This window comes from Rousettus aegyptiacus, unplaced genomic scaffold (assembly GCF_014176215.1).
Source record: "Rousettus aegyptiacus isolate mRouAeg1 unplaced genomic scaffold, mRouAeg1.p scaffold_m13_p_13, whole genome shotgun sequence".
Taxonomy (NCBI): domain Eukaryota; kingdom Metazoa; phylum Chordata; class Mammalia; order Chiroptera; family Pteropodidae; genus Rousettus; species Rousettus aegyptiacus.
In genome coordinates this window covers 16,813,245-16,840,692 of record NW_023416288.1, presented here as the reverse complement: position 1 = coordinate 16,840,692, position 27,448 = coordinate 16,813,245, and the positions used below count along the sequence as shown (strand labels likewise).

At 36.7% G+C, this 27,448-nt stretch overlaps 2 protein-coding genes across 6 annotated transcripts in view; one reads left to right on the top strand and one right to left on the bottom strand.

Annotated features, from left to right (window-relative positions):
* ANKIB1 (ankyrin repeat and IBR domain containing 1) overlaps nt 1–26,003 on the bottom strand; it is a 108,572-nt gene extending 82,569 nt beyond the window's left edge. The window contains exon 1 of one of the 3 annotated variants that reach the window (XM_016161290.2): nt 25,455–26,003. The gene's annotated coding sequence lies outside the window, so the exon portion shown is untranslated. The remainder of the gene's footprint in view (nt 1–25,454) is intronic. The other 2 variants (XM_016161292.2, XM_016161293.2) reach the window with 2 other exon arrangements.
* Nucleotides 26,004–26,050: 47 nt separating this feature from the next.
* KRIT1 (KRIT1 ankyrin repeat containing) overlaps nt 26,051–27,448 on the top strand; it is a 32,949-nt gene continuing 31,551 nt past the window's right edge. Inside the window, exons 1-2 of one of the 3 annotated variants that reach the window (XM_036230341.1) lie at nt 26,051–26,160; nt 26,307–26,488. The gene's annotated coding sequence lies outside the window, so the exon portion shown is untranslated. Of the gene's footprint in view, nt 26,527–27,448 lie in introns of all 3 variants that reach the window. The other 2 variants (XM_016161300.2, XM_016161297.2) reach the window with 2 other exon arrangements.

Below are 27,448 nucleotides of genomic sequence, written 5' to 3'. Positions count from 1 at the left end.
ACATGCATCTTGTGAGTTCTCCAAGAGAATCACTGAACCTGGAGGTAATTCTGAGGACAAACACCCACAACACAGTGGTGTCAGAAGTGGGATTTGCTAGCCTATGCTCGACTCACTAAAATATGGTGAAAGCATTGTTTGGGAAATGAAAGAATGAAAGAGTGGGGAATGATGAGCCTTTGGTGCTTGTGTAGCTATGGAGTTATCCTTAATATGAAATAGCAGGTGAGCTGCTTTGTTATGAAAGATACAGTTGCCTATGAAATTTGAAAAGGATAGATCCATCCCCAGGAGAGCTGGTATGCTGATCCTCTGGCCACTTTTGCTTAAACTGGCCAAAACAGGGGGAGGAAGAAGAGTACATCCCGGGTGATATCTCCGGTTTTTGTTCTTTCTTGAAAGTTAGAGGATAAAGGCCCCAAACGTTCCCAAAGTTGAGTTTTGGGTAGGCCAAAAAAATTTAAAAGTTTGTATTGTTCTCTCCTATAAGAGAGAGGGGGAAAAGGTTAAATCAGTTGCCAGGGCCGGAGCAAAGCTTTAGATAAACTCAGAGAGAAAAAAGGTGGAGGGAACAACCTTAAATAGTTTCTTTAATCTAGCTGCTACTGCAGCAATCCCAACCCCTTTATCACCCTATCCAATACACACACACAGCTATAATGTTAACCATGTAAATGAAAGGAATATTTAAATAAATTTGTAATGAGAAAAAAGAAAAATTTCATAAAATGCTTTTTTTTTGTATTTTGTATCTATTACATCTGGATGTACGATAAAACTACATGTAAAATATTACATGCTTATAATTTCATAAATGCTAGAGTGATCATCCTGGTCAGGAAAAGCTGCAAAGAAAAAATGGTAATGGGACAAAACTTTGTTTTTTACTGCTGGTGAGTGGATGAAATTTAAACTCTTTGAATATTAGAAACAGAGTAAGTCTCAATAACTGATGATTTTTGCCTATTGGAGTCTCTCCAAAAAGGGAGACAACACAAAAAGAGGCAATCTGTAGATGTGGATACACTTTCGGGGTTTTAAAAAGCAGTTTTTAGCTGCTAATGAGCTCTTATGAAATCAAGTTCTTGATCCTTAGAGGAAAATGATTCTTCAGCCTGATATACATATTTTTGAGTGGGTCAATTTGGACTCTAAGACTGACAAGATAAAAGAGCTAAGAAAGCTCTGCTTGTTACTTGGACTTGGAACACAGCTGTCTGGCCTCGTAGAGTCTTGGATTTGCAAGACTAGCTGCTAGCTTTGTTGGAATTCTGAATTCACAGGTCCTAATTTAAGTGAAAATATGAAGCTGTCTGATATAAGCTGTTTTAGCCTCAGCATAAGCTTCACTGAAATGAAAACAGTCAGAGAGTCAATGAACAGAACTTAGACTCTGGGAATGCTGCAGATTTAGGACACCTCTCTGTGGAGCCCTAAACTATGAAAATATCAATGGATGCTGGATGAATTGTCTGGGTCACATCCATGTGCCCACAAGAAACGGCTTACTCACTATTGGGATCATCTAAAATCAGGCTACTGATCAGCTGTTTCTAATGCAGAAGCTAACCACGTTCCTAACTTGTGATTCCTGCCAAAAGCTGCTGTTTGAAAGCATATCACAAGGAGTGTGACTTCTCCACCCACTCCTGACAGACTGGACTCTGGACTGCCTCTGGGGGAAGGGTCACTGCTGTTGACTTGTGTTCAGGTTTCCAGATTAATTACAATTTACAACGATGGACTGATAGCCTGGCTCTACTTCCCTCATCTTTCTCCCTGTAGATACTCCTTGGTGAGGCAGTCTGAGTATTAAATACAGCTGTCCAAAAAAAGGGACTGACCTTTCCTAGGCTGTTCACTGAGTAATTAGGACAAAAAAGAGGGGATGTTAACCCATTTGGAAAATTCTTAAATTAGCCAGGATTTAATCCTGATCAATTCCTGAACATAATGTGTCTTTCTGGTCAAATTATATAAAAATGCTTTCATATGAAAATGTTTTTGTATCTCTTACACCCAATCCTGGTGAATAAAAGGTCTGGGTGAGAACAGGGGATGATTGAAAAAATGTAGTCATGACTGCTAAACGGGACACAATAATTTTGTGACAACACAGACAAAACAAAAACATGGCTCTCAGGGAGGCATGGAAAAGGGTTATTAATGATTTCCGTTTTTCAGAACTATTCTTGGAAGTGGTCTCTTCCTGAAGAAACTCCTCATGCTGCCTTTTCCAAGAAGCTGTGAGCATTCTGAATTCAAACTGACCACTGAGCTATGATCACACCCGACACCCTGACTATGAAATAGCAGAGGGTCGCCTAGTTCTTGTACTTCCCATGCAGAACATCTCGAGATGTAGTCCATATTTGTGAGGTGGATGAGCTGATGTCATGGACAAATCTGGTTCAAACTGCCCTCAGGTGGTCCTGAAACCAAATACTGGACTCAATTAATTGGACTGACCTGGGAACCATAGGGTGGGAGACTCCACAGTGGGAGGTCACACTGGGGACTCTGTTAACCTGTACTGCCTAATATATGTCTTCTTTGGGTTATCCTAACAACTGTGAATTCTTTGTTTCCAGGTCTATTAAGTGTGGCCTCTGGAATTGTACTTCTTTTGTGTGGAAGCTGACTTTTAAGACCTGCTTCAGCCCTAAAAGGCATTTAGGTCACCTTCAACTTAGCAGTCAGATTTGTGCTATGCCTGAATTGATGACTTGGGCTACATGAAAAAAGAAACAAATGCAAAAACTCAAGGAGAAAGCCACTTGGCTTTCTAAGATAGAACTTTATGGTTAATAAAACTTAACCACTTAGAGGTTCAGACTAAATTCTGAATCTCTAAAAGGCACAGGAATCAAGATGCCTTGGCCAAGTGTCAAGGGGATGGACTATGTAGAAAAGCATTAACATAGCACGCTTGACATGGCTATCTGTGGAAAGGCCTACTTGCAACGACTGGCTCTTCCTGGGCTGGTATCTGGAATCTTGGATTAAAGGAGGGTTCACACCATTCACCAACAATAGAAGTGGTTCTGTGTCCCTAAGTTGTTTGTACAAATAATGTGGAATATGCTAAATGCTTGCTTTTAACTCCTGAGAGTCAGGAATTTTGGTACATCCTAGGACGAAGGTGCCTACGTGACCAGACGTCAATAAAACTTTGGGCACTGAGTCACTAGTGAGCTTGCTTAGTAGACAACATTTCACACATGTTGTCATAATTCGATACTGGTGGAATTAGGGACATCCTGTCTGACTCCATAAGAAAAGGACTCCTGGAAGCTTTCTCTTAGTTTCCTCTGGGCTTTGCCTCATGCACCTTTTCCCTTTGCTAATTTTGCTTCATATCCCTTTGCTGTAATAACTCTTAGCTGTGAGTACAACTTAGTCCTATCTGTACATCCTCCTAGAGAATCACTACATCTGGGGGCAGTATTGGGAACTCCTGACACACTTATCCTATATAAGAAAACTGCTTTTAAATTGTTTCAACATTTGAAAATCGATTAATGCAATCCATTACATCAAAAGACAAAATATCACATGATCATATCAATAGATACAGAAAAAACATTTGATAAAATCCAACACCCATTGATAATAACAACTCCCAATAAACTAGGAATAGAGGGGAACTAGCTCAACTTGATAAAAAAGCATCCACAAAAAACATACAGCTAACATCATAATAGTGAGATACTTGAAGCTGTCCCACTAAGAACAGGTACAAGACAAGGATGATCTTCTCACTACTTCTTTTCAATATCATACTGGTGATTCTAGCTAATGCAGTAAGACAAGAAAATAAATGGTATACAGCTAGGGAAGGAAGAAATAAAACTGGCTTTGTTTACAGATGACATAATCATCTATATAAGTAATCCAAAAGAATAAAAAAATTTTTCAAATAAATGACTGTAACAAACTTGCAGGATACAAGATTAATATACAAAAGTCACTTTCCTATATACCACTACACCAAAGAAGATATACAGATGCCAAAAAAGTACATTAAAAGGTATTCTACATCATATATCATGAGAGGAATGCAAATTAAAACAAGGAGATATCGCTCATGACTATTAGAATGGCCAAAATCTAGAATACTTACAACACCAAATGCTGGCAAGGATTTAGAATAACAAGAACTCTCATTTATTTCTTGTGAGAATACAAAATTGTACAGTCACTGTGGAAAACAGTTTGGTAGTTTCTTACAAAAGTAAACATATTCTTACCATACAATCCAGTAATTACGCTCCTTGGTATTTACCCAAAGGAGTTGAAAACTTTGTTCACACAAAAATCCGCACACAAATGTTTACAGCAGCTTTATTCCTAAGTGCCAAAACTTGGAAGCAAACAAGATGCCCTTCACAGATGAATGAATAAATAAAATGTGATACATCTAGATAATGGAATATAATTCAGCGCTAAAATGAAATGAGCTATCAAGCTATGAAAACAGAAGAAACTTCTGTGCACATTACTAAGTGAAAGAAGCCAATCTGAAAAGACTTTGAAATTCCAACTATACAAATTCTGGAAAACCCAGAACTATGGAGACAGTAAAAAGATCAGTGGTTGCCAAGCATTGAGGGCGGGGGTGGGGGTGGGGGAGAGAGATGAATAGGCAAAACACAGAGGATTTTTAGGGCAGTGAAAATACTCTGTATGATATCGTGATGGGTACATATCATTATACATTTGTCCAAACTATGGACTTTTAGTGATTATGACATGTTAATGCAGTTCATTAACTGTAACAGTGTACCACTCTGGTGAGTGATGTTGATAAAGGGGAGGCCATGCATGTGTGGGTACAGGCGATATATGGGAAATTCCTGTACCTTCTCAATTTTGCAGTGAACCTAAATTGCTCTTAAAAAAATAAAAGACTTGAATCCTAATCTTTATGTAATCCTTCTGCATTTGTTTCCTTAACTATACAATGGGTATGAGTTACTCTGAGAAATAAAACTCAGTATTTAGCACAGTGTCTAACACAGAAGTCATTTAATAAATGTTTACTTTCCTGTTTTTCCCCCCCAGAAACCTTTTTCTTCTTGCTTATTGGTTCGTAACTTTAGAATGGTTGAAAAGAGCTTGAAATCTGATCGCTAGATAAGTGATGAACGGCTGTCCAAACCCAAGTTGTGAGACCATTTCCAGTAGTGTTACACAGTTATCTCCTTCCAATTCATTTTTGAATAGTCCTGGAAACTAAAGTTACTTAAACTAAACCGATATACACAAGCATTAAAACAAAGCAAACAAAAAGACAAGGAAATATATGCCAGACACATACTAAAATTTAAAACAGGACAAATTTTTATTATCCCTTTATGTCCACTAAGTTAGGAATCTGAATAATGGTAAATGAGATTTCTGTAAATTACAGGGATCTCATAGAATAAATCAATCCAAACCCATGCTGGTATGTTTGTGATATAGTTTTTGCCCTCAAGGGATATTTTTCTTCACTTGAAAAAATGTTTGGTTAAAATTAGTTCATTGTAATCACTGTAAACAAAAATTTATACATTTATACAAAATAATGACTAATATGCTTAAGATACTTAGTACTGTTAAAAAGGTTGTTTCCTACTTGCCAAGATAATCTAATTTTACTTCAATATGTCCTGTCCACTGGAACTTTAAGACTAAGAGAAAGTAAATTATTTTTATACAAACTAATGGTCTTTCATGTTCTGTTAAAAGATAAACTTTAAGCAGAAGTTCATGATGACTATTAAAATTTATATTGTCATTCATTTAAGAAAGCTCTATGAAAAATAAAAAGATTCGAAATGGTAACACTGAAAAGTACTCGAGTATCTAAAATCTATGGCTTTGAACAGTATATGCTAAATATACATCACTAGTACCAGAATTTTGCTACCAGATAAAGGATTCTTTTACCTGTCAATCTCAAGTTTTTTTTTTACTGTTATGCATAGGTCATAATAAGCATAAGAGTGTACGATTTTCCTAATTTCTGAAACTTGTGTATTTAAATATCAAATCAAATTCCCACATAAGGAATTTTAAAATACAGTACATTTTCAGATGAACATCCAATCTCTGGGTGCCAGAAGGTTATTAGCATCACCTATTACATAGAATACTGAGAACCAGAGGGGAAAAAAAAAAGAAGAAGAAACACAGCCAATTGTCTTCTGAAGTCACTCTTTCTGTTCACAATAAGCTACTTGAAGATCATCAACAGAGATAAGGATGACTGATTAACCTCTGATGTCACAATGCTACTTAAATAGTATATAAATACACGCACACACATATATAGCATCTATACCAGGTTATGATATATAAAATTACTTTCACTGTGGGTTATGGTTAAAAAAATTAACAGATATTGTCTTAGATAACTCCTGACAGGTACATAAAGAGATGTGTATGCTGATGTTTATCTTGGCATTACATATAATTGCACGGCTAGGCAATCAGCAGACTCCACTATAGCCTGAAACGGACTAAGTGGTTACATTGTAGATCCCAACTGCAGAATGTTTAGGTCTATTCTTTTAGGCTAAATGGAGGAAGCTAGGGGAGCTCTTACCATCTAGAAGGTATACTTCTACTTAATGCCATTTCCAGAATGGTGCATCACCCTCAGCTGTCTGTGCCTATGCTTCTGGCACACTTTGTCCAGCTAATACACCTCATCTTCTTCCAGAACAAGAGGAGCAATAGCTCAGCTGCACAGAATAAGGCAGAATACATGGCTAATTTCACTCTTCATAAAATTTTCAATCTCTACTGTTTTTAGCCACAACTCATACTTCTTCATGGGATGCCTCCAATTCCTATAGTTTTCTTTTCTTTGCGTTTGTTCTTTAGCACGTATCAGCCTGATTTCCTTTCTCCTTTGCTAAACTGTAGAATTAGGTTGAACTTTGCTTTATCAGTTTAGTTTTGTTAAATCAACTGCCTTTTTTGCATTTGCTCTCCAGCTTCCAAAATTTTTCATTTGTTGTCTCCTCTTGTTTATTTTGACCTTACTATAAAATTTTGACATAAAATTAACCATTTATAGGTGTATAATCAGTGGCATTAAGTACATTCACATTCCTGTGAAACTATCACTAACATCCATCTCTAGAACGTCTTCATTTTCCCAAACTGAACACCTGTACCTCTTAAAAACTAACTCCCTATTTCTCCCTCTCCCTAGCTCCTGGCAACTGCTATTTCCTGTTTCTATAAAACTACGTGTGTTTCTTTCTTTTTAAAATTCGTTTTTCAAAAATGGAGATCTCCATTCAGTTTTAGGACAAATTATTTGATCATCTTTGCCTCTCCATTTTTCTGTTGTCCCTTTCTGAAACTCCGATTATTTGAATAACGTATCTCCTAACTATATCCTCTAATTCTCTACTCTTTCTCTCATGTTCTATCTCTTTGCCTTTTTGTTTTACTTTATGGAAGATTTTTTTGTTTATCTTCCAACGATTCAACTGAATTTAAATTTCAGCTATTATGTTTTAATTTCCATAACTCTCTTGTCATCTTGTTGTTCCTTTTCCTATTATTATCCTATTTTTGAATCATGGATGCAACATCTCATCTCTATGAAGATATTAGTCTGAGAATTTTTGTAGACTCAACATAGTTAATTCTCCTATGAGATGTCAATTCTCCTTAAATTGATTTACAGTATTAATGCATTTATAATCAAAATCCTAGAAGGGCTTTTTATAGATATAGACAAGCTGATTCTAAAATAGGCAAAGGAACTAGAAGAATTAAAACATTTTAAAAAGAGGAATAAGTTGGAGGAAAAACACTAATTTCGACTTACTCTAAAGTTACAATAATTAAGACAGTGTGATAATGGCAAAGAGATAGACATATAGATTCATGAAACAGAAAACAGAATGCAGAAACACATCCATACAAATATGGTCAATTCATTTTTGACAAAGGTGCAAAAGCAATTCAACAGAGAAAAGAGAAGTGTGGATTTTTTAAAAAAATAAATGGTGTTAGAACAACTAGACATCTACATGCAAAAAAAGAAAGAAAAAAAGAAAAAAGAACCATGATCCAAGATGTGATAACTTACACAAAATTAACTAAAAATGGTTCACAGATCTAAAAGGAAAACTTTAAGAAGAAAACACAGGAGAAAATCTTCATGACTTAGGATAAGGCAGAATTCTTAACATGATGCGAAAAGGCATGATTTATAAAAGAAAAAAATTGATGAATTAGACTTTATTAAAATTAAAAACCTTTACTTTGCAAAAGACACTGCTATTAGAAGTCTGAAAAGACAAACTACAAACTAGGAGAAAATATTTACAAATCACATATCCAACAAAGGAAATGCCACAAAGTGGATGAATCTTAAAGGCATTATACCAAATAAAAGAAGCTAATCTCAAAGGGTTACATAGGTATGATTCCATTTACATTCTCAAAAAGACAAAACTATAGTGGTAAACAGATCAGTTATTAACAGTGGTTAGGGATGGAAAAGGGTGTGACTATCAAGAGATAGGACAAAGGAGATTTTAGGGTGACACAACTGTCTGTATTCTGATTGTGATAGTGATTATACCAATCTATATTGTGTTAACATTCACAGAACTGTTAACCAAGAAACGTAAATCTAACCATGTAATTTAAATGTTAAATTTAAAATATTTATTCTGCTCCCTGAGTTATTGAAAAATCATCTGGGTAGCCCCACTTCTCTTATTTATTTGTTATGGCCTCTCTCTATCATGAAACAGATGTTCCTCAAGTTTCTTTTTGGCACACTATTCACAGTGAAGTACTTAAAATGACTAAAAACTATATTGTGGATCATTAGGCATGAAAGACAGTCAAATGCTTCAATTGTGAGAAAGGAAGAGGATACGGTGCTGATGTAACTAATATATATTGGGTGAAGCTAGCAAATTAACACCTTGGAAGGTATCAATGAATCAAGTTGCCTTGGGTTTATGTAGAATAAAGTCAGAATAATACTTGTCCATACTAGATAGAGCTATTGGCACCTACCAAATAACATGTTAACAGGAAAAGGACTTTCATTGCGTTTTCTTAAAAAAAAAAAAAAAAAAAATCACATATTTACCTATTCTTCATAAATTCAGATTCTGTAACTGAGCAATCACTATCTGTCAAGCAAAGCACAAGACAATACAAAGATACTTTTCTATGTAGTTTTATTTCCTTCTCTTGAGTAAATCACAACACAAAGACATTTATTTTTGTCAGAGTCTATCTCCTTTTTCTAAGTGAAAGACCATTTCAGAATCATAGGCTTATCTGATGTTAGCTAAATTCTTCTACTACTACTAAGTAACTATACCCTTCCACCTAGGGAAACTGATTTAGAGTCTGGGGACATTTTATTATTTTCTTGTCTCCCAATGCTATCCCCCTGACTCAATCTAAGAAACAGGGTAAGACATGCTATTGCAAAAGAGATTTCAGAAGTGAACCTATTCCACAGGTACTGTATAATACTTTCAAGATGAAAGACAGTTTCTAATGTTCTTTGTTCTTAAAGTAAAATATTAACAAAACTCTGGCAAAAAACTGTATGGTCCGTTGCCATGTCTGCAAAAGCATCTTCTTGTGATGAATAATTTATACTTTAGAGTAATGCCCTCCCCAAACACTCTATCATCAACAAGCTGTTCTAATAATGAAAGTGCTTCTCCCTTAAATCCCTTGAACAAAACGTACTGAACAAAAACTTAATGTAAAGAAGAAAGGGATGCAATCTGAAAGGAAATACCCATGGCCCATTGTGGTGGTAATGCTATTAAGTCAAAGGACACAGATTAACAGTAAAGATAAATTCTAAAAGAAGATTAAAGCTTTTTACAACATGTTTGCTTCAGTTTTTAATTCAATGATTTTACAAAAAGAATCATACTTCTTTGAAGATCAAGGGTCTACCAGTGCTTTCCTCCATTATATTCCAATATATTTTTATTTAACCAGCAACTGTTCCACACTCCTCTGGCAAAAGCAATCCAATTTTTCTGGAGAAATCCCCTTCCAACACAAGCAGGACATAGTGTAGATAAGGCTGGCTCCACTCCAGAGATGAGCATAAAGGCCCAAATCTGGCTTAGTGTTTTCCTACTCAACCAACCACAGTGATTGGTTCATATCACCCTAGGTGGACCACTGACTTAATTCTGGGACTTTTGTTGAAGGGAACAAGAAAGAAGTGTTTCCTTCTGAACAGACAGATATGCTTAAGTCACCATGTTTTATAGCATGTGTTTCCCCCATTACCACTGGCCCATAGCTACCCAGACTAAGTAAATGAATTTCTAATTCAAAGTGAACCTTTCAGGCAAGCCAATAACCTACTACAAGGTCTGGTTCAAGAGTTTACCCCAAAGAGAAGGGCTCTATACTGGACAGTGACTAATTTAACCAATCAGATTCTCTCTTACACATAATTTGAAGGTATGAGAAAGAAAGAACAAGAACAAACTGGGCTTTCACACTTTATCATTTCTCCTCAATCCTCCACAACCCTTCCCTCCTCCACTGACCCTCTCAGGACCTACCCTTATCTCATGAACAAAACAGAAACATAAAGAGGGAATTCCTTCATCTTCTCACAGCGATCTTATAAACAAACTTGCAATTGCAGTCATTTTTCTCTTCTTTGCTCCTGTTAGAAGGGAAGTACCTCCCTGCCAAAGCAAAGGCAAATGTTCGATTTATGCTACGTACCCCTTCCCTTTCAAAAACTATGTTCTTTCATTTACTCTATCTCATTCCTATGCCGTCAGTTCCCTAGAATTTAGAGAATGATCTAGGCCTAGATTTCTTATCAACATGCAAACATGTTCTATTATTTTTCACCATTAAAATACCTACTCCCTTTAAGGATGATCTTCTCAATAAATGCTTGGTCATTTGTATCAGCATGGGAAAAAAAAAGAATCTTGAACTCTACCTAAAACCCCAGGAGAAAGTCAAATTCCAGATGAATTACTGATCTAAATGTGAAAAGCAAAACAATAATGCTTTCAGAAGAAAACATGGGGGAACATCTTCATGACTGCAGGAAAGGAAAAATATCTCAAACAAGACACTGCTAACATTCATTAACTTCATGTCCATAATGTTATTGTCTTATTCCCATAATTACTTCAAATCTCTATATTTGTAAAAGATATAACATCAAGTTTCACTTTGCCACAATCCTTTTCCTCCTTCCTTCTTCCAGAAAAACCAGTACCTTGAAGTTGTTTCCTTAAAAAAATGTATAATAATCTACCTATTCATCAGTATAACAGATAAAATGGTGGTTAATCATTCAGTAGAATACTATGTAGTAGCTAAAACATACACACAAAAAATCTATATCATTTAAAGGAATTTTTAAAATCCAGTCAAAATGTAAATTTCTGAGCAGGTAGGTTTATACTTTATATTTGCCATGGATAAGCATGTCCATATTTTCCAAGTCCAAAATTAAGACACTCAACTAGACAAATATAATAATATTTGAAATCGCATTTGTCCTAAATTTTCTGGGAGGTATTTATTGTACCCATAAGCAACAGCGTAACTCTCAACATCAGAGTAAGCAATCCATATCTAATTTCTCTACGTATTTTTCAGACTATAAAATAGCTATCAGCTAGGACTCAAATCATCATACTTAGGCGTTTCAGAAGCCTTTGTACACTAATTTCTAAATAAAAGTACGAAACTTGAAAAAGGTGTTGAGAGTAACACTTCTCCATTCCTAATGCTTTCTTCCATTTGCATGGAGCCCAGCTGGTAGCATATGCCTGACCTTTATTCTCCCCAGGGATATTAGCAAATCAAGAGAGGAAAAATGGATATACTTACTGTTTTGGCTCTCTTGATTGGTTCAGATCCCGAAAAGAAACAGAAGTCCTCCCTAACCTCAACAAAATATCATGTCTCTTACAACATCTTTTAAGAAAAGTGAGGAATATAAATTTTAGCCAGCCAGCCAGCTATTTATTTATTTATTTATTTATTTATTTATTTATTTATTTACCTATCTATCTTTTAAACAAAGTGTTATTGATCCTCATGAAAATTAAACTTCCAAAAATGACTGCAAAATTGTACTATATGAATATAAGAAGTATAACTTTTTAACTTTTATAAAGAATAAAGTTCCAATCAATAGATTAACTTTGCTCTTCTTTGAAGAAACGCAACACACAGGTAAAATATTACAAAGTTAAATTTCAGATGATATTGTTAATGAAAATATTTAACCAGCTTGAACAATACAAGTGCAGAAATGAACTGAAAAAAGACCAGAAGCCTAGATATAAGATATTTATGGAAAAATCTAGTCCTGTGATTTATAGGTATTCTGTCATTTAACCTGCACAACAATCCCACCTGCATTTTACAATGAAGAGACAGAGGCTTTGAAAGTTTATTTTGGGAAGGGTTAATGATCTATTTAGAAAATTCTGAAGACAAACTTCTGTTTGAATATTGACTTGAACACTTAACTAACTTACAGCTACTTAAAACTGTTGAGATTTTTCCCCCCCAATATGTAAGAGTAGATCATAAGCCCCCAATGGTGGGTGATTACAAAATAGGGTGACAAAATATATAAAATACATTCAATATTTGCTAAATAATAGGTACTCGGTATAACACAGCCATCATCGTTATTACTAATTTGCTTAGAATCACCCAGTTGTACTTAGTTCCAAAAACCTTTTCCTTCTTTTAAAAGTACTTAATAAAATTACATACAGAAAGTATAAAAATTGGAAAGTAAACAGAAAACTACAAAGAAGAAAATACAAAGATGAATGTAATCTTCAAACCCTGTAATAATCACTGTTACTTTATTGGCATATTTTCTTCCTATATTTATAGAGCCTGCTTTTAAGTGCAAAACTGGATTATGCTGTATACTAAAGCTGGAATTTTTTTCTTTTGTACTTAACTTTTATCATGAGCATTTCCCCATTTGACTAAATATCTCTTGAACACATAATTTTAACATCTAAGACTGACAGATAATTTAGCTCTTTACTGCTTTACACAAGTTAGTACTAATTTGTCCACTATTATGAATAAACTTATGTGCATTTTTGAACCTATCCTTTTTTTCCCCACAGGATATGATAAGCCATGCAGCAATATCTGTTCTCAGCAAAGCCTCTACCTATTACTATACACGTCAACATTCAAGTTCCGGTTTGCATCTGGAAAAAAGAATTCATTTATACAGTATATATTTTTAGCTACTGATATTGAATCTTAGCATTAAGTACATTCCATTGCCATAGTGACAAAATAGAATTAAGGTTAAGGGCTTCCTCGTGTCTAATATCTGTTGTCCAAGCTCAGAGAATGGAAAGTCTTCAACATCAGAAACAAGAACCTGAATCCCGTATGTCTGACTTAATGTTTTTGAATTCACTTTATATTCCATATATCTTAACGAGGTAATAAAGGACACAGGAATATAATAACCTTTAACATCTAAAAAAAGAAATGAAGGATTGAGATTTGAGCCACCTATGCTTCCCAGCATCCTCAAGGAATGGCAATAGGATGAACTTAAGTACTGCAGTGACTCTTTTTCAAACTGAAAAGTTAGGACATGATTCAAAACATGATCCAACAATTTGGCACAATACCAGATATGACAAATCCAAAGCGCATGACTTCCATGGCAAATACATAAAATTCAAGTCTTGTTGGGCCAAGAGAAAAAGAAAAAGCGTATGAAAGCAAGGTGCCTTTGTGGGACCTGAATGCTTCAATTAAGGTAGTTTAGTTATTAAGCACTGGTACACAAAAACACTAAAACCTACAAAACTCTCAAAAATCAAAACAGGATGAAGTCCTCTCAGTCCAGGTTGTTATAAAGGGAATAGAGATTGACCTTTCTTGGAGAATATGAAAGAAGCTACAGTATAAAGTTATAAATCAAGATATAGAGTCATCTAAAAGAAAGATGCATTTCAAAGTATTACTATGATTTAGGAAACATCACATTCAATGGCAGCAATTAATTCATATACTCTACAGAAGATTAAAGGATGCTTAAATATTTCCAAAATAACACATGAACTTAGAAGCTAGAATATTTTCCAGGAGAAGTATGTTGTAATAAAAATCAGTCAAACAATAATTTCAAATTAAAAATAGAGGCATAGAATGTACCATTTTTAGAAAAGGGAGAAGCAGAATAATAAGGGTTGGAAATCAACGACTGGTAGCCTATGCTAGAAGCACATGATTGTCAGGTGCACTTCTTAGAGGAAAGGCATACTCCTCTATGCAAATAAAATAATAAATTCAGGCAACAAATGTAGAGCACTTACAATGTGCCAAACATTATTCTAGGTGTAGGGGAATACAGCAGGAACAAAATAAACGAAAATTCCTGTCCCCATCCTGTACCCATTGGGTTTAAACTCAATATTCAATAATGTAAGGTGTTATTTAAAAAATAATAAAGCCAGGAAGGGGACTGAGTTTTAAGAAGTTGTAATTTTTAAAAGAATGATTAGGAAAGGTGACATTTGAGTAAAGGAGGTAAAGTACTGAGCTGTGTGATATCTAGGGGTAAGAGTAATCCAGAAGAAACAGTGAAAAGGAGCACGCCTTCTTTTCATGTGTTCATGGAACCAAAAGGAGGCCAGTATTACTGTAGTGTAGTGTGAGGAAGAATGTAGTATCTGCAGTCAAGAGTCAGTTTTATTCTAGGTGAAAAAGGAAGCCACTAGAGGGTTTTTAGAAAAGGAATGAAATGACCTGACTTACATTTAACAGGATCACCCTGGCTGCCTGTCTAAGAAGACTAATGAGAGTGACAGCAGAGCCAGAAGCAGGGAGACTATTTAGGAAGTGGTGGCACTAATCCAAATAAAAGATGATGGTAGCTTGGACCTGGGAGGTAGCAGTGGAGACGGTGAATACGTGATCAGATTCTGGATGTACTCTGAAGGTAAGAATCTATAGAGTTTGCTGACAAGTGAGAAAAAAAAAAAAAGATAAGAATGATTCCAAGGCTCTAGGCCTGAGTACCTGGAAGGATGGAGTTACTATTACTAAGAGGGAAGCCTGCAGGAGGTGAGGTGTGAGTGATATGGAAGGAGATCTGCTTGTATTCGAACATGTTACATTTGAAAGGCCTATTAGATGTCAGGTAGGCCAAAGGATATACTAGTCTGAAGCCAAGGAGAAATTTGGAAGTAGACAATGTATAGATTCTATACTTTTTGAATAAGCAATTTAATATTAAGATACAAACCCACTGATGTTTTCCACATATTTTTCCCAATTTTAAAATGGTGAGATTTTTCTATCTAATCTAGCCTATTGAATTATCAATTATTTAGTATATACATGGCAAACGGGATACAAAAATTAGAAATCCAATTAGGGAGAAAGTATATACAGACTATATCAAGGATAAAGGATTTGAATTAAGGAAGGTGGTGAGAGGAATCATGAAGAAAGTTAAGTACTTACGACTTTTAGGTTGCAAACTGGCACACTGACATTACGGTACATGCTATATTTAAAACTGGTCCTTCATGTGTTTGATGCTATCTAGGTTTAAGGGCACAAAATTTCCAAATGAAAATAGGTCTCTTATATATATATTATAGTCTAGATAGAATAGATGAGAGAAGCTCCCAAGCAAATGGACCTGAACCCTGTTTTTTCCCATTCCAATTCATTCCCTTCTCCCCTCCACTGATATAGTATTCTTCCTATAGTATGTCTGTGAAATTTTGTCTTTACCTTCTCTAATGAGATAGGTTTTGAATTATAGATTAATTTCATTCATTTTATTATCTCCTCCAACAGAGTTCCTCATCTAGAGAACTCTGAACACAGAAAAATGAGTTGAGAAACTATTTAAAAAATTTTCCCAATGTTTGCATAAGACGAGTACCATCCAAAAGGCACGAGAGAAATAAATTAATTTCATACGATAGATGCCTGCATCACCAGTAGCACTTGTAAATATGTTAGAAATGAAAACTCTCAGGTTCCATCCCAGACTTACCTAGTCAGAAACTCTGGGGGTGGCGCCCAATGATCGATGCATTAATAAGCTCTACCAGTGATTCCAACACATGCTACACTTTTGGAACCTCTCTAGCTTGGTACATTAAGGCTCAATTCTCTCAAGGGATGTCAGATGAAAAAGGCTACTAGACTATAAAATTCTTGATCATAGTAATCTTATTATTTTTCACTTTTGATTGCCTTATGTATTTGGCACTTAAACCACACTCAAATAGTTTTTGAATAGTTAAAAAAACAGAAGTACCCCCTCCTTCTGAATTTCCTTATTTTCCTTCATTCTGTGATATCAACTTATCAGTCCAACCTTTATCCTTCCTTCCTAGTCCTCCCTATTCTGTATAAAAGGTAACTTCTTTTTTCCAATCAGGATACCATATCCTAACTTTTAAAGAAATTTTGTGGATGTCATGTCAAGACATATTTCAGAGCAAGAAGAACCCTCCAAAGATTATTTATCCAAGTGTATCACATTACAGGTGAGAAAATCGAGGCCCAGAGAGATCACATGGTAAGCACGCCCTTACAAAATTAGAGACACCAAAGGATAAAATTGTTATCTTCAGTCATCCCTATTTGGCCTGAATCAAAATAGCTAGTTTAATAGATTGAAATAAAGTAAGGCATTAGAAAGATTGAGAGACAGAATAAGCTTTAGTTTTACAACTGCTTTCCAGAAATAAATATAAACATATTATTGAAAACCAACACTGCTTATTTATTAGCAATAGTACATGGTCTTTTCCCATGCCTTGCTCTCTATATCAGCAATGGAGAAAACACTCGATATTAATAAGAATGCTACGCAGCTATCTGGTGACATGGCACGCTATGCCAGAGTTTTGTCTTCCATTCTCCTATCAGTTCAATCTAAGTTTCTCAGAAACTAATTTCAAGATTATTCACAACTATTTCATTCAGAGAATGCAGCAATTTTTCTGACCAACGTTTATCTCCTGGTTATACTCCATCCAACACAGAAACTGCCTGGAGAAAGCCTGAAGTTCCTTTGATATTTCATGTCCCAGCTGAAAACCATTTTAACTTCACAAGGGTTCTGAGGTAACTGAACTAAGCAACATACTAATTAAATAAGTTAAGGGGAAATAAGTGCGGTGGAAAGCAGAGCAGCATACATGGAAAAAATACATGCTTTGAGTCTATGAAGATGTTCTGAGTTCAAGTTTTAATTCTAGTCCTCAGTTGCCCTCATTTTATAGGATGGAAGCTATATTGTTATGTTGCCTCATGTTGTTGGTATCGAGTCTTCAATTTTTAAAACCACTAACTCCTTGAGAAAATGAATTATGTTTTATATATCTCTGACCCCCATATATATTATATTCACATAGGTACTCAATATTTGCCTAAAGCATTTCCCTGCTACCACCACCAACCACTTCAACTAGCTTCACTTTATCAAATCTGATCTTATCCAATACCCTTTAAAACCTTTCCGAGAGGACTTAAGGAAAAGTCCCTACCAGAATTTATCTTATCATAGCCTATCTCTGATAATTCAGACCTATTTTTGAACTACTAAAGCTCCTGAAATGTTCTTCCCATCTCCCAAATAAGCTAACTCCTACTAGTCACTCGGTTTAGAAGTTATTTTTCTATCAAGTTCCCTTATCATAGTTCCCCAGCCCTGGACTAACATGATGTCCTTCCACTCTAACTTGATAATACACTCAATTACCATCTAATATTCTAATGAAATGGTTAACTGCTTCCCCAATTATCTGGTAAACCTCTTGAGGACAAGGATCACACCATATTCAGTTTTAAATCCAGTGCTTACCATAGTTATCAGTACATAAAACGCCTTTAATTAATATTATTTATTGACAATAGTAATAAAGTTCTTATTCTCAACATTAGTTTCCAATTTGAGAATATAAACATGTTTATTTCAATGTTTTCTTGTAAACAGCTTTGGGGAAAAAACACATGGGTGTCCAATAGGTTAAAGAAAAAGATTGTGAAGCCTTAGTCTGTACACACATTTATTATAACACAGAAAGCAAATTCAGCATTGTTTTTTTCAAAGAGCAGAAAAAATATTTCAAAATAACTTTCTATTATGGAAAACCTGCTTTGTTTTGGCCCCATCCTCAGAGGTTATAGTCACCAAACTGGATTTGACCCTCAGTTAAAACAAGCAGAGCCATGGATGATGATAGGAGAAATAGAAGTTGCTGCTGTGTCTGAAATGCCAACCTGGGCCCAAAAGGTAACAAGCAGCTGCTATGGGTAACTAAATGGAAAGACAAATGAGTGTGCCTGACAGCATTATGGAGCCACCAAAATTGCACCCCTGGACAGCTCCATCTCATTTCTCATTCCTTAAGAAAGATGAACAACCTAATTTGTTTATACCATTCTTTTTTTGATTATCTTTCCTAATTGATAGGAAAGACAATGCAAAGTTAGAGGAAAGTCAGAAAAAGGTTTATAAAACCTAAAATAGGAGAGATACTCAAGACAGGAACATCGGAAGCAATACAGAAAAAAAAAACATAAATGATTACATGAAATACCAAAAAAAAGTATGGTGAATGATACCAAAAACTAAGACCAAAAAAAAAAAAAAAGACAGAATGATAAAACACATTTGCAAAGAAAGCTAACGGACTATATCTATAACATATCAAAGAGAAGTGACAAATTGATTAAAAAAAAAACCTCTCATAGGAAAAAAATGAGTGAAGATATGAATAAGCAATTCAGAGAATAGAAAGATCAACAGAACCAACAAATGTATCAAAAGATGCTCAGCTTCACAAGTTGTTAGGAACATGCAGAATTAAGCACCACAAGAAATATTTTTTTATGCATTTTATTGTCAAAAAAAATCAGTGATAGTGAGTTTATGGAGGAAATTGTTACTCTCAGACATTAATGATGATGCTAAGAATTGTGTCAACATTTCTGGAAAATAATCTGGCATTATTTACTGAAATTTAATTAGTATATAAGATGTACAAGACAGTCACTGTAATATTGTTCATATGTCCAAAATGAACACAGATATGGTTTCAGCTATCTTTTGTTTCAGAACAAACCACTCCAAACTTAGTGCCTCAAAACCATGTTATTTCTCATAATTTTGTTGATTGGCTGGCCAGTTCCTTTGCAAGTACATTCAGCTAAAGGGTCAGCTGGGCTAGAAGGTCTAAGATAGTCCACTTTCATGTCTACTGGTTGATGATGATGGTCAACTGGGCATCTTACTTTGTTCAAAAGTCCTCTCATCCTCCTACAGGCTAGACCAGCTTCCTTAAATGGCAGCTGCAGGAAAGTATTACTTGAAGACCTCTTAAGGACTAAGCTCCAGAACTCATATATCATTTCCAATATAGTCACTGGTCAAAACAAATTACGGGGCCAGCCAAGATTCAAGGGATGGTGAAATAGGTCCTACCTCCTTATGGGAGAAGCAGCAAAGTCATATTACAAAGAGAAATGCATACCAGAATGGGAGGAATTTATGGTCGTTATTCATTCTACCATAGGTAGACAGGGGTGTGTGTGCCTATCTGGATATGTGTGTGTGTACACGTACACACACACACACAGAATACTACATAGTTGTCAAAAAAATGAAGATGTAGAACATTTAATATAGTATGTTGTTATTTGTATGTGGGGGAAATTGTGTATATATTTCATCATATATATATGTTTGTAAATACTGGTAATTAAGTTAAAAATTAACTAATGAAATACTAGGCTATGAAAAATAGTCAGCATCCTGGCTTAGGATGCAGGACACTGAGGGCATTTTAGAAGACTAGTAGCAATGTGGGCCAACTGGCCACGGCCAAGGATAGTGGGGTACTGTGTGAGGATAGAGAGTTGCACAGAGTTGTGGATCCTGTGAGAAGTGGTAGACCCACAAAGAAGAACAGGCCAGAAGGCCCAGCAGTCAATGACACAAAGTGGTAAAGGGAGATACAGGTTGGTCTACATGACAGGGAAAATGGTTAACACACTGAGCAAATAAGTAACAGAGCTGGGCAAATCATAACCATATTGAAGCTAAAGTGAAGCCAAGTTTCTTATTGCCAAATAAGGCATTTATAAATATGGAAAAGAGGAAGGCTAGAAAGAACCCTGGGAAACTGGACTGTAAGTGGAAGTATAGGAACATAACTTACGGTTTTATAATATATATACCGGTACAGAAATAATTATGGATGTACATAAGCGTGTATTACATATATGTATATATGTATGTGTATATATACAAACCATACTCATGTACTCATACATTCCCTAATTCCTATAAGCAATGACACCCCAGTAGCAATGAGTGCACTAAGCCCTTAAATCTTTGATTTTAAATACCATCCTTCACAAAAACCAACAAAAACAACAACAAAAAACAAACAAGGCTCCTTGGAGAAATGGCTGATTCCAGGACTAGACCAGGCAAAGTACAAGATGAACCAGGAACAGCATGTTCTGCCAAAAATACACAATGAATGAGAAGGGCACATGATAAACAAGAATAGGAGCCAGCTTAAAGAGGCTCCCACTGGCTAAATTGTGGACAATTTAAATGGCAAAATAAATAATGGTAAATCACAACACACTAAATAAAATTGAAATCCATGAGCCCTTACTGATTAAATAAATAAATAAATAGAGGAGAAAGAAAAGTTCTACTTTACAATACAATACCAAAGAATACATGTAGAAGGAATAGTAGGAATAGAGAAATATCATTTGACAATCACATCATAAAAACGGTTAATTTAGGTGGAAGACATCACTGACACCCACCCTATGGCTAGTGAATAGAAGTCTGATGAGAAAGATGATCCTGGTATAGTTTTGGAATATCTCTCTACAAATACTGATCAAATATGAAAGTATACCAATATGACCAAGGTGATAATCACCAGTAGTGGCAAGGTTTGACACTAATTGCCTCTGGATGCAATGCACCGAGGTCACAACCCTATTTGTCGCATTCTTGCTACACATGTATGACCAATCATGGAGTCATGAGGAAATGTCACATGGATCTAGGCTGAGGGTCATCCTAAAAAATGTAGGGCTTGTACTTTCTAAAACTATTAAAAACATGAAAGACAGGGAAAACGTGACTGAAGAAGTCTGAAGAAACATGACAACTAAATATAACATGTATTCCTGGATAGTATCCTGGATCAGAAAAGAGATATTCTTGGGATAGTCGATGAAATTTGATGAAATTTGAATAGGACTAGATAGTAGTGTTGTACCAATGCTTATGTTCTAATTTGGAGGATTATATGCTGGTTACATAACAGAACACCTTGTTTCTGAGATATAGACACTAAGTGTTTACGGGTGAGGGGACATGTCTGTAGCCTGCTCCAAAAGGTTCAAAAAAAACTATGATAATGGGTATGTATTTATACACACACACACGTATATAATGTATGTATAGAGACAGAAAGAGAGAGGGTGGCCAAAGAAGAAAAGTAATAAAAAATTAACAATGATGGAATCTGGGTGAAGGAGTACTTTGTACTGTTCTGGAATCTTCTGTAAGTTTGAAATTACTTCAAAATATATTTTTTAAAAAATCTGAAATAAATACATGATATAGAACATCTACTGCTAGAGCAAATGACAACTGGCTATTGTCTGAGGCCACAAAATAGAATGAAAATCCTGGCTTAAAGTTTATTTATATACCTTCCTTTACAATACTCTGAGGGGATACATTATCAAGGAAGGCAGTGTTTTTATGCCTGTTTGGAGAAGAGCATCTCAATGTTTTCAAATCAACCTTCCTTTCTCTTTAAGGACTTTAAACAGGCATTTTATAGTTCAATAAGAAAAAGTATCTTGACTTATTCATCTTTGTGGTCCCAGCACCTAATACATTTATAGTTTAGTCACTGTTCTGTCCTTGAATAGGAATTCTACCCCTAATATAGTTCCTGTCAGAATATACAGTGACCTGAGTATCAAGGATTCTGCTACACTGAAAAGGGGAAACTGTCTATGTCAAGTTAAAATATATATGTCAGACTGAGGACAGAAAAAAATCAAGGACCACCTCTCTTTGGAACTTTAGAGGAAGAATAATTATCCGCTCTAACGGTCCTAAAAACAGAAGAGTATCTAACCAGTAGCGGTCTTAGTTTAAAGGATGGCAAACTGTTGGCAGTTTTTGGTAAAAAACAAAATATTTAGAATACAAATGAGGCTTCTGGCAAAAAGTGTTGACAGTAGGAAGATCATCTTTCAAATATTTTGAGAGGGTCTGAAAAATGATGAGATCAAACCATACTAAATTGCTGATAAAGCATATATTCCACTAATAAATGAGGAAGACCATTTTTAAATCGGAAAGAATACATTTTCATTACAGAAACCAAAACCCTCCAAGGTATTTAGATGTCTGTCAAAATTAAACTAAAAAAGCTGAATATACCTCAATACTCTCTCCTTCTTGAATAACACACACATTTTTTAGTACACGTGATAAGCTCTTGGTCCCACTGCTGAACTAGAAAAAAGTTATAAGTGCCTGAAGATCTGTTACAGTTAACTATAATGAACTTTGTAACTATATTACAACTTCTTCCCCTTAAGGAGAAATCAAGAAGTCAAATCTTTTCTAGCATACTGTAAATAAAACAACATTCAGCATCACTATAAATCAGAATCTGTATGGCTTTTAAATGAAGATAAAATACGTCTTAGGACTGTTCGAAGAATTAAATAAGATAATGTATATGATGCACTTAGCATGGTAGCTAGCGAGAATTAAGCACTCAATAATAGGATTTACTGTATTTACTCTTATAGAAACAACATGAAACATAGACAAGTGACTTAAAAACCTATTACAGAAGTCTGTTAAGGCAGATGGACAGACTCAGTTAAATACTTAGACTGTCAAATTCAATGAGGAAAGCAATCTTAACTTATTTATCCTTGTAGTCCCAGAATCTAACACAGTGCCTAGCACACATAGTAGGTATTCAATAATGGTTTACTGAAATGAAGTATTAAAATAAGTTCTCTAGAAAATTTAAAAAAAAAAAAGAGGTAGTTTGAAGTTGTTTGAAAAATAAATTGGGTCCAAAAATTAGCAAGTCACTTCAAGAACGGGAAACAAAATACCTAAGCATTTTTAGAACCATGCATAAAAACTCTTCTCAGACTGGTTTTTTAAATAATGACTGAGCCACTCTCAAATCTGTTTTGGCCAATGTGTCATATATAAAGTCTAATATTAGACAGAAGTATTTTTAAATTTCATCTTAAAAAATGGGTGCGTCCTCAAAGGTGGAAAAAGTACCCAAAGCATTGAGGAATCTTTTCTAACTTCCATTCAAGGAGAATCTGATAATTTTAATTCATAGTTATTCCATCTATTTATATATGAAAATTAAACTTTTACCTACAGTTAATTTGTAAATACACATATTTCACTTTTATCAGTTCAAGTGCACATCCCAGCAAAAGAAGAGTGAAGAAAATCTACTCTCACAAAAGTGGGCAGTGCCATAGGAGTAAAAAAGAATAGCTAACAAAACTCTCCCATGTCTCAGCAGCCACCTGTGAGAGCCCACACTTAGGGAACGGTCTCCTCGGTTTCAGAAACCATATTGAAGACAAAATTCTCAGAACAGTGGGCAAGGGAAAAAGAGTAATATGAAACTAAAGTCTATCTTCCATACCCTACCTCCAAGGATAACAGGGATCAGAAGACTTGGAAAAAAAAGACCTTTCCAAGTTATTGCCCATCGCCTCACTACAGCACCCCACTCTTTTCATATTTGGAAACCGATCAACTTTAGAAAAGCAAAAACCAAATCCTTAATAATATACTCAACTCTATCCAGTGCTTGGCTTCAGAAACTAATCAGTAAAGTACATCTCCAGAGAGAGAGCTGGATCTGCATCTTCTGAGCCTACTTCAAACTAAAATCTGTGAATGGTATGAAGTTACAAATCAAATAATAGCCCCAAATCAACTGCTAAAAAGAAGTTTTGAAAAAAAAATCATTAAACACACCTACCTTTAACAAAATGACATTTTCAGATAAAAAAATGCTAATAGTTAATGCTACAGAAGTTAACAGAATAACCAAGAATCTGCACACACAAAGTAAAATTATTCTTATCATTTGCTTCCTAAAGTGCCTTGAAAAGTATCAAATATATAAGGGCATGGAAGAGCTATCGTCCAGTTACTGACAGCATTAAAACTATTTTTAAAGCTAATTTCTGGAAAGTTCTGCAGTGGCAGTTTAAAAAGCAAACCAAATTTTCATGAGAAAAAGTGCCTAGTCCAAAATCTGGAAATACAGTTAATTTCTTTTTTAAACTAAGAAGCAGGAAAGAAGGTCATAAGCACCAACATTTGTAACATCTTTAGGTAGTTGGTCCAAATCAGTGAAACAGGTCTCAGAATTAAGGATTTAAAATAGTATCAAATATAATCTGACATGATCTTTAAAAATCACTTTAGTGTGTTTTTACTAACAAAATAAAATCTTCTAATGCAAAGATTTCACATCATCCACATACTTTATAAATTAAGAACTGTAAATCCAAAATACTAAAAATTATCAAAAGGTACCCAAAACATATTTGAAACATGACTTGTATTCACATTCATTTCTCAGATCTACTAGTAAAGCTTTTACGGCAATTGGTCTTCATTTCAATAAAAGATTGTTCAATATGCCGTTCCGTGTGAATAGATAGAGCTTGTGAGAGACTAATTCTGAAAACCTCCTCACGAGATGCTTAATTACTGCTCTAGTTCCAATTTCCTGCTACTCAAACAGCAACATACAGAAAACAGCTTATACACATTTAGGAAGGGAGAGGAATAAAGGTCCAAGAGAGAGGCCCATTCTTTTGTTTTGGTGGCAGAAGCTGCAAAAATAAAGGTTCACAAGAACCATCTGCACCTCTCCCCACCCATCCAAGCCCCGCAGAGCACTTTCATCCATCCGCTCAAGACTATAACCCTCGTGATGGGCAAGCTTTCCTGCCCTCAAGATTCCGTGGCTTTCCACATCTCAAAGGATGGGCAGAGGAGGCTCTAATGTCCAGGGTACAGAAAGAAAAATTGGGAGGACACAGATCCTTTGAGGACAGTGGCAAGGAGATGCATCCAGAATGAGGAGGATGGGACGCACCACGGAGACCGGAGGCTTGCAAATTCACTGACAAAAAAAAGCCCCATGGGGCAGACAGAGGATGCTGCCCATTCAGGAATGGGGACAGACAGACAGACAGGCATATTTGCAGGAGACGCGGGAGGGCGTGAACTAGGCAGCGCTGAACTCTGAGCCCAAAATGGGTTGAGACAGCCTTAAACAGACCCACACAGCGAAGCCGAGACTTACGGTTACTTCCCCGGCTGAGGGTAAGGGTCGGATGGACCCCGCAGCTCCGCAATCCTGCCACCGCCGTGGCCGCCCCTGCCTCTCTTGCGGGGCCGGTGACCTCAGGTACCCTCCCCGCCCCACCTACCCGGGCGGGCGCCACCCCCTTCGCCGACCCCGGTGCGCCCGCCGGGCGGAGACTGCCGGGGCCGAGGGTGCGCGCTGGAGACCTGCGAGGAACGCTGCGTGAACCAGAGGCGCGGGCGGCGAGGCTCAGAGTCGGCGGGCGCCCCCCATCCCTCTCTGGCCGCCGCGCCGCCTCACTCGGGGGAGGGGAAGAGGGGGCGGTGGCTCTAGCCTCCACCTCGCGGTCAAGTCCGGCTCATGTTCCAGCCCTGTGTGCGCGCGCGCGCGCGCGCGACGCCCAGTCACCCTCCTCCCTTCCCCCGCCTCTGGCTCAGCCGCTGGCGTGCCCGTCGCCGCCACCTCAGTCCCGAGCCACCCGCCACCAGCCCTAAACAGCCAGCAGCCTCAGCAAAAAGCAGCAAGTACGGCAGTAACTCGGCCGCCGACCCGGAAGCTCTTCCGCCGCCAACCGCGAGGCTGCCAGGAGTGTGAACCCGGAAGTGGTTTCCTCGCCCCGGTAGCGGCGGGATGGAAAGCTAAGGCCTTTGAGGATCTGGAATCCCTTCGTTTGGGGAGAGTATGAAGGGTGTTTGGTGCTGAGGTGCGAGGAGAGGGAAGGACAATAAAGAGCCCGTGGGGAAGAGGCCATCCAAATCCAGACACCTGAGCTCTCGAGGCACGGGGTGGGGAGCGCGACTGAACACGCCGGGCAGCTTCTGGTGGCGAGTAAGAGTTTTCCTGTCACAGGAAGTCGGGCCCGGCCTCTGGGAAAGAAAAGGGAAGGAGGAATGAGAAAGCGGTGACGGTCCCCTGCCCCCCAGGTGGCTGTCCCACCCAGTGAGTTGAATGTAGTGACCTGGGAGGTGCTCGGCCACTCGCAGGGCTGAGACGAGGAGCAGCAAGATCCAGACTCCGGCGAGAAAACAGAGGTGGGAGGCTGAACTATCTCGACATCTAGTTTGTCCAGGCAAGGAATTTATTTCTTAGAGGGAGTTACAAAGAAGCCAGAGCCACATTTTGGGTGGCAGCTCTTTGAGCAAAGAGATACATTCTTTCCTGGTGGTGGATGGTGATGGGTGGGGAAGGAAAAACGTCCTCAACAGTGTTTACTTTTATCATTTCAGGGAAAGCGGTTCACAGCATGTATTTCCAACTCACTTGTCTCTACATCCCTGTCCGTCTTTTGGCTTGCTTGCTTAGCTATTTCTCCCCGGTGCTTTTAGCTTCACTAGATATTTGATCTCGCTGACCGGACTCAGGATCTCGCTTCCATTCCCTTTTGACTCTTGGAGAGCTTATGTGTCTTCACAGTTTCTCCCTTTATCTCCAGTTTTAAAACTGCTTTGATGCCCTCATTTTATTTGGGAGAGATATCACAAACTCAGAATGTTTTCATAACAATATAAAAACAAATAATTCATTCCGTGATCTTTTTCCCTTAACCACATGTTAATGCATTAGTTGGGTTAGAACTAAGAATTGGGTTATAGAACTAAGGTAACAGCTGATATGTAGCATATTTAGATACACTACTGATGAAATCATGCTCCCTAAAATAACCTTATTAAATGTACTTGTTCATTGTAGGAATTCATTTGGTTCCCAGTTTCAATTATTACTTAGTTCCTTCTCTGTTGAGCTAAACTTGGTATAATTGCCTTCAAAAGCTATTTGAAGATTATTAAATATCTTAAATTGCAGAATAGAATGTCGCTTAATAAAGTGTTGTAAAATTATTGGTGACACTTGTTGATATTAATATGTGACAACTAGTAGAATTGGTTGAAGGGACAAAGAAAGCAAGCCGAGTTAGAAGAAGCATTGCTATTTTCTCTTCTGCTTTTTATTGCTTCCTCTCTGTTTATTAACATAAACCAATTTAAGTAGCA